Here is an 8,926-nt window from a genome sequence, read left to right on the forward strand (position 1 = left end):
TCGTGATGTTGAAATCGACGAAGGTAGAAATCAAGAAAGAGCATCAAGTGTTGATGATTGACAAGACCACTAGTTTCAAGAAAAGGGCAAAGGGAAAGAAAGGGAACTTCAAGTAGAATGACAAGCAAGTTGTCACTCCTGCGAAGAAGCCCAAAACTGGACCAAAGGCTAAAACTGAGTGCTTACAATGGAAAGGAAATGTTCACTAGAAGCGGAAATGCCCTGAATATTTGGTGGATAAGAAGGATGGCAAAGTGAACAAGGGTATATTTGATATACATGTTATTGATGTGTGCCTTACCAGTGTTTATACTAGCCCCTGAGTATTTGATACTTGTTCGGTTGCTAAGATTAGTAACTCGAAACAGGAGTTACAGAATAAACAGAGACTAGTTGAAGGGGAAGTGACGATGAGTGTTGGAAGTAGTTCCAAAATTGATATGATCATCATCACACACTCTCTATACTTTCGGGATTAGTGTTAAACCTAAATAAATGTTATTTGGCGTTTGCGTTGAGCATGAATATGATTTGATCATGTTTATTGCAATACGGTTATTCATTTAAAGTCAGAGAATAATTGTTGTTCTGTTTACATGAATAAAACCTTCAAATGGTCATACACCCAATGAAAATAGTTTGTTGGATCTCGATCGTAGTGATACACATATTCATAATATTGATGCCAAAAGATGCAAAGTTAATAATGATAGTGCAACTTATTTGTGGCATTGCCGTTTGGGTCATATCGGTGTAAAGCGCATGAAGAAACTCCATAAAGATGGATTTTCGGAATCACTTGGTTATGAATCATTTGATGCTTGCGAACCGTGCCTTTTGGGCAAGATGACTAAAACTCCGTTCCCCGGAACAATAGAACGAGCTACTGACTTATTGGCAATAATACATACCAATGTATGTGATCCAATGAGTGTTAAGGCTCGCGGCGTGTATCATTATTTTCTGACCTTCACAGATGATTTGATCAGATATGCGTATATCTACTTAATGAAGCACAAGTCTGAAAAATTTGAAAAGTTCAAAGAATTTCAGAGTGAAGTGGAGAATCATCGTAACAAGAAAATAAAGTTTCTACAATCTGATCGTAGAGAAGAATATTTGAGTTACGAGTTGGGCCTTCATTTTAAACAATGTGGAATAGTTTCACAGTTCACGCCACATGGAACACCACAGCATAATGGTGTGTCCGAACATCGTAACCGCACTTTATTGGATATGGTGCGATCTATGATGTATCTTACCGATTTACCTCTATCGTTTTGGGGTTATGCATTAGAGATATATGCATTCACTTTAAATAGGGCACCATCTAAATTCGTTGAGACGACACCGTATGAACTATGGTTTAGCAGTAAACCTAAGCTGCCGTTTCTTAAAGTTTGGAGTTGTGAAAAAGGTTTCAACCTGATAAGCTCGAACCCAAATCGGAGAAGTGCGTCTTCATAGAATACCCAAAGGAAACTGTTGGGTACACCTTCTATCACAGATCCGAAGGCAAAACATTCATTGCTAAGAATGGATCCTTTCTAGAGAAGGAGTTTCTCTCGAAAGAAGTGAGTGGGAGAAAAGTAGAGCTTGATAAGGTAATTTGTACCTTCTCCCGAATTGGGAAGTAGTTCATCACAGAAATCAATTCCAGTGATTCCTACACCAATTAGTGAGGAAGCAAATGTTGATGATCATGAAACTTCAGATTAAGTTACTACAAAACCTCGTAGGGCTTCCAAAGTATAGTCTGCACCAGAGTGGTACGGTAATCCTGTTCTGGAAGTCATGTTACTAGACATGATGAACCTACGAACTATGAGGAAGCGATGATGAGTCCAGATTCTGCGAAATGGCTTGAGGCCATGAAATCTGAGATGGGATCCATGTATGAGAACAAAGTGTGGACTTTGGTGGAGTTGCCCGATGATCGGCAAGCCATATTGTATAAATGGATCTCCAAGAGGAAGACAGACGCTAATAGTAGTGTTACTATCTACAAAGCTCGACTTGTTGCAAAAAAGTTTTTGACAAGTTCAAGGTGTTGACTACAATGAGATTTTCTCAACTGTAGCGATGCTTAAGTCTGTCCGAATCATGTTAGCAATTGCCACATTTTATGAAAATCTGGCAAGTTGATGTCAAAACTGCATTCCGTAATGGTTTTCTTAAAGAAGAGTTATATATGATGCAACCAGAAGATTTTATCAATCCTAAAGGTGCTAACAAAATGTGCAAGCTCCAGCGATCCATCTATGGACTGGTGCAAGCATCTCGGAGTTGGAATATACACTTTGATAAGTTGATCAAAGCATATAATTTTAAACGGACTTGCAGTGAAGCCTGTATTTACAATAAAGTGAGTGGGAGCACTACAACCTTTCTGATAAGTATATGTGAATGACATATTGTTGATCAGAAATGATGTAGAATTTTTCTCGAAAGCATAAAGAAGTGTTTGAAAGGAGTTCTTTAAAAGAAAGATCTCAGTAAAGCTACTTACATATTGAGCATCAAGATCTATTGAGATAGATCAAGACGCTTGATAAGATTTTCAATGAGTACATACCTTAACAAGATTTTGAAGTAGTTCAAAATGGAACAGTCAAAGAAAGAGTTCTTGCCTGTGTTGCAAAGGTGTGAAATTGAGTAAGACTCAAATCCCGACCATGGCAGCAAATAGAAAAGAGAATGAAAGTCATTCCCTATGCCTCAGCCATAGGTTCTATAAAGTATGCTATGCTATGTACCAAACCTATTGTATACCTTGCTCTAAATTTGGCAAGGGAGTACAATAGTGGTCTAGGAGTAGATCACTGGACATTGGTCAAGAATATCCTTAGTGAGGACTAAGGAAATATTTCTCGATTATGGAGGTGATAAAAGAGCCCGTCGTAAAGAGTTACATCGGTGCAAGCTTTTACACTGATCCAGATGACTCTAAGTCTCAATCTGGATACATATTGAAAGTGGGAGCAATTAGCTAGAGTAGCTCCGTGGAGAGCATTGTAGACATAGAATATTTGCAAAATACATACGGCTCTGAATGTGACAGACCCGTTGACTAAGCTTCTCTCACGAGCAAAACATGATCACACCTTAGTACTCTTTGGGTGTTAATCACATAGCGATGTGAACTAGATTATTGACTCTAGTAAAACCTTTGGGTGTTGGTCACATGACGATGTGAACTATGGGTGTTAATCATATACAGATATGAATATTGATGTTAAATCACATAGCGATGTGAACTAGATTATTAACTCTAGTGCAAGTGGGAGACTGAAGGAAATATGCCCTAGAGGCAATAATAAAGTTATTATTTATTTCCTTATTTCATGATAAATGTTTATTATTCATTCTAGAATTGTATTAACCGGAAACATAATACATGTGTGAATACATAGACAAACATAGTGTCACTAGTATGCCTCTACTTGACTAGCTTGTTAATCAAAGATGGTTGTGTTTCCTGGCCATAGACATGAGTTGTCATTTGATTAACGGGATCACATCATTAGAAGAATGATGTGATTGACATGACCCATTCCGTTAGCTTAGCACTTGATCGTTTAGTATGTTGCTATTGCTTTCTTCATGACTTATACATGTTCCTACAACTATGAGATTATGCAACTCCTGTTTACGGGAGGAACACTTTGTGTGCTACCAAACGTCACAACGTAACTGGGTTATTATAAAGGAGCTCTACAGGTGTCTCCAAAGGTACATGTTGAGTTGGCGTATTTCGAGATTAGGTTTTGTCACTCCGATTATCGGAGAGGTATCTCTGGGCCCTCTCGGTAATGCACATCACTATAAGCCTTGCAAGCAATGTAGCTAATGAGTTAGTTACGGAATGATGCATTACGTAACGAGTAAAGAGACTTGCCGGTAATGAGATTGAACTAGGTATTGGATACCGACGATCGAATCTCGGGCAAGTAACATACCGATGACAAAGGGAACAACGTATGTTGTTATGCGGTTTGACCGATAAAGATCTTTGTAGAATATGTAGGAGCCAATATGAGCATCCAGGTTCCGCTATTGGTTATTGACCGGAAACAGTTCTAGGTCATGTCTGCATAGTTCTCGAACCCGTAGGGTCCGCACGCTTAACGTTACGATGACAGTTATATTATGAGTTTATGAGTTTTGATGTACCGAAGCTTGTTCGGAGTCCCGAATAAGATTACGGACATGACGAGGAGTCGCGAAATGGTCGAGACATGAAGATTGATATATTGGAAGCCTATATTTGGATATCGGAAGTGTTCCGGATGAAATCGGGATTTTACCGGAGTACCGGGAGGTTACCGGAACCGCCCGGGGGCTTAATGGGCCTACATGGGCCCTCGTGGAGAGGAAGAGAGGAGGCAAGGGGTGGGCTGCGCCCCCTCCCCTCCATAGTCCGAATAGGACAAGGAGAGGGGGGCGGCGCCCCCCCCCCCTTTCCTTCCCCTCTTCCTCCTCCTTCCCCCCTTCTCCTTCTCCAACTAGGAAAGAAGGGAGTCTTACTCCCGGTGGGAGTAGGACTCCCCCTTGGCGCGCCCTCCTTGGACGTTCGCCCCCTTCCCCTTGGCTCCTTTATATACGGGGGCAGGGGGGCACCTCTGAACACACAAGTTGATCTTCGTGATCGTTCCTTAGCCGTGTGCGGTGCCCACCTCCACCATATTCCACCTCGATCATATCATAGCGGTGCTTAGGCGAAACCCTGCGCCGATAGAACCTCATCACCGTCACCACGCCGTTGTGCTGAAGGAACTCTTCCCCGACACCCTGCTGGATCGGAGTCCGGGGATCGTCATCGAGCTGAATGTGTGCTGAACTCGGAGCTGCCGTATGTTCGGTACTTGGATCGGTCGGATCGTGAAGACGTACGACTACATCAACCGCGTTGTTATAACGCTTCCGCTTTCGGTCTACGAGGGTACATGGACAACACTCTCCCCTCTCGTTGCTATGCATCACCATGATCCTTGCGAATGCGTAGGAATTTTTTTGAAATTACTACGTTCCCCAACAGACCCTTCTGCCATCAATGCCAACACGGCGCTAGATAGCGTCACCCTCCTGTGCACGCCCATGAAACAGTGACCAGCGCCGAGACCACACTTCACCATGTCGCTCAGACTCGCCGTCGTCGGTACCATAGATTTCACGCCACTCCATCTTGATTGCCACATGAGAAGCATGCGGAGACATGCGCTCAGCCACCGAAGCCAGACACTTGTACCCCAGCTGATGTATGAGTCCAAAGATGATGCCCCCCATGGTGGTGACGACGCAGGAATATCACCATTATCCGATCTGAAAAGCCTAGATCTTGGGTTTTCCCTGGAGCACACAGGGACCGAGAATCGCCGCACAGCGCCTCCAGCAACGTAACGATGCCCATAGGCACTGTCGTCGATAGTTCCGACCAAGGATGTAACAAGATTTCGCTAGCACACTCGCATCCAACACCATTTGGACCACCTGATCTCTCCACTGTCTTCGGCTACACCCCATGGGAACGTCTCCGCCTCTAAAAACAACTGCACACAACCGGAGCCGCAACAATGCCACTGCCACTAGGAGCCGCCACACCACAGGGATAGGCCGTTGACCGCGGTAGAATCCAAATGACCGTGTGGCCGACGCTAGACCGCAACACCCGTGCGGAGATCCACCACGGTAGAGGATGCTAATGATCACCGAGCGCATCCATCGGCCGACCCCACCTTGATCCCCAGTCTACACCGACCGGACATGGGAAGGAATCCCAGATCCACCACATGCCGCAACGCCATCACCAAGGAACCGGACCGACCGGGTCACGAACGCCGACGCACGCGAGGCATGGATCAATGTCATGGGAGCCCAGGGGCGAGACAAACGTGATCTGCGGCCCCAGATGATGGAGACGTACCGCGAAAATCGATTTAGTTGCCCTTGTTGTGTAATCAGTAGAGATACATGTAAATCCACAGTCAAGGAATGCCTTCGGGGCCTTGTATTGGAAGAGCACACACATTCTAGGTTGGGCGGCCTTCCGAATACGTTGGAGATGAGCCGGGTATTATCTCCTAAAACATGAGCTGCCATGTTTGGTAGGTTGGTCCCCAAGAATAAGGTCTTGAGAAGTCTGTTGAATCCATCCTAGGATGAACAATGCAACTTCGTTAATGAATTCCATTCCAACATGAGGTGGCGGCGGTGACAACATGTGTCTCTCTTGATGTAGTTAGTTAATCTGTAGTCAAACAAGATAATGTTTCGAAGAACACATTTCAAGGACCATCTCTCCCTATAGATAGTTGTTTAATTGGTTCAGATTATCCACTCCTTTGAGATTGCTTTTGTTGAATAGTGTTGACTTGGGGTACTAGGATGCATTTTGTCCCCAACAGTTGTACCACCGTACTATGTACCATTGGATTATGATGTGTTTCACAATTTTTTTATTAACACTATAACATTATGATCAGTCATATTTAGTTGATTAAAAATTCATTAAGTTGTGAAATGAAAATATGTGCTACAAAATATGATGAAAATATGTGAACCCAAAGCATGAATTGGCATCAGATCAACAAATGGTATACTGCACTAGGGGTAGCGATATATTTCTCCATTTATGATATGCACAACTGTCAAGTTGTATGTCTATGGGCAGACTAGATAGACTCAACCATCATTTGGATTCTATACCCTCCTTTCCGGTAACTGGTAGGTTGTTTTTGTTCCTGATTGAAATCAAGCTTCATGCATATGAAAATAGCTTCAACAACTCACAATCCCACATTCGATATGATCGTCCGGGTGTGTCACCCACCATTGAAGCTAGTGGCGCACGACAAGCTACACACCCCGCCTGGTATTAGCTAGACATGAAGCATTTTTTTGCTCTGTTCAATGGAGCATCACTAAACTCTCCACCCTAAACACCCTCTCGCTTGTTTCAAAAAAATTAAAAAAAAATAAACACCCTCTCGCATTCAGAGCCGGTAGAGCATATCGTAAAATTAGGCCTAGGCCAGACGATGGAGCCAGAATTGGTCTTATTTTCAGGCCAAACCATATGGATCATGCAGGGAAGTTCAGCTATGTTAAAGCATTTCGGGGTTTGAAAGAATAGTCTCGTATTGGTTTGATAATTTGCAACAATTCATATATAGTGCGAGGAATGACTAACATGGCTTGCTGCTTTAATAACCTATCTAACAGATCAGTTCAGTGCATTGAAAAAGATCAAGCTTGCTAACAGAGATCGAGTCCTTGTAGACAGCCGGACAAAGCTTTTTACCACTGATCCCCGGGCTTTTTACTACTTTAACCCACGCGGAATTGAAAATGTATGTTATAAGCAAATAGCTTTTCGGCGGAATGACCACCAGAGTTGGACGAGTAATTACACCGAGCTCTTGAACAACATGCATGTGCCCCGCTTTGTTTCATTGAGAAAAATCCATTTCACATGATCAGTAGCTCCGTTTCAAGAGATAAATGGTAAATTCATATGATCTGTTCAACTAAGGAGTAGATAACCACAACGCGAGTTAGAAGCTTCAAATCCAACAACTGTTCTCAACCCAAATTGAAGAAAACAACAGAATACTAGACCGGGAGTTTTTTTAAAACTTGTAGCATAATAATTAGGAAAAATATGCTTGCAATTGCACAAAGCAAACTCCAACATGCAGGTCAGCACTGATCATTGCAACACCACCACTCAACTCCCCACACCCTCCACTCAGCTCGGTACTAGGCCTTGAGAATTTAGATCCGTAGGTTCACGTTACAACCCACAAATAAGAGATTTAAATGTTGAAGTTTAGGGACCTGACCGATATTGGCCAAGAGAATCCCTGTTGAAAATTTTGATGGCCAGGTTTTGATAGGACACACATTGCCTTAAATCAAACACCTTACTTTCTATAGCAGACATACAAAGGGGACGGAAAAAAAGGTCGCAAATTGCAACCCCTCATGACTAAATTTAATAGAAGTTTGAGCACACATCTGTCATTGGCTTTTGCCTTGCAACCCACCATACATGTCGTTTCCTCTTCATGCATAAGCTAACTAGCCCTCCACATGCTCTGCCCCAGCCAATCAATGCAGCGTGCTCTGCTCGTACGTGGCCGCATGGGAGCGCTGCTCCCCGGCTTCGGACAATCTCTCGCTGCCGTCGCCGCGCCAACAATTTGCTGCCGCCGCCTCCGACCTGAACATACATACACATTTTTTTTGAAAAGGAGGTTAAGACCCGGGCCTCTGCATCAATCGATGCATACAGCCATTTTTATTTATTATTCAACATAGGTCTAACAAAAGCATACATTAAATCATCCGAAGCCACCACTCACATCTACAAAACTTGATAATATGGATTGCTCTCACTCCCCATATCTAAACCTTGTGCCGTCGCCGATCCATCCACATAACACATCAGAACGCACCGCCGGTGCAACAGACCTAAAACATACACCACATGCACATGTTTTAGACGTCGCCATCATCATCGAACCGCTGACCCATCTTCAGGAGAGAGATCTGCATCATCCTTGCCAGTCTGTCCATCTGTCGATGCAACCATGGCACTCAACGGCAGGGGCGGAGCCAGAATTTGACCATAGGGGGGCGAAGAAGACAATGACATGCAAAGTTTTTTTTTTTCTGACTATGACCATACCAAGGGGAACACAAGATAATATGTATTTTGCTATAAGAAATATGTAGTTTTTTCATTAGTTTTAATGTGGCTCATATGCCTAAAATACATAGAATAAAGGCGATAATCTTATATGGCGCGCTTCCGATTTTAGCTTGTTGTGCAAATTTTACTCGTGCCAGAACATTTGATTGGCAGTTTCTGTATCAGCTAATTTCATATTTAAGCCATCATGTGTACAAACTGGTATGTAGATTT

The 8,926-nt window shown here is 43.1% G+C and overlaps 1 long non-coding RNA gene across 1 annotated transcript in view; it reads right to left on the reverse strand.

Moving 5' to 3' along the window:
* Nucleotides 1-7,819: 7,819 nt before the first annotated feature.
* The window catches only part of LOC119322426, a 1,778-nt gene continuing 671 nt past the window's right edge, over nucleotides 7,820-8,926 (reverse strand). The window contains exon 2 of the long non-coding RNA XR_005155602.1: nucleotides 7,820-8,221. This is a non-coding gene — a long non-coding RNA (uncharacterized LOC119322426). The remainder of the gene's footprint in view (nucleotides 8,222-8,926) is intronic.

The sequence above is a fragment of the Triticum dicoccoides genome, chromosome 6B (genome assembly GCF_002162155.2).
Source record: "Triticum dicoccoides isolate Atlit2015 ecotype Zavitan chromosome 6B, WEW_v2.0, whole genome shotgun sequence".
Classification (NCBI taxonomy): Eukaryota; Viridiplantae; Streptophyta; class Magnoliopsida; order Poales; family Poaceae; genus Triticum; species Triticum dicoccoides.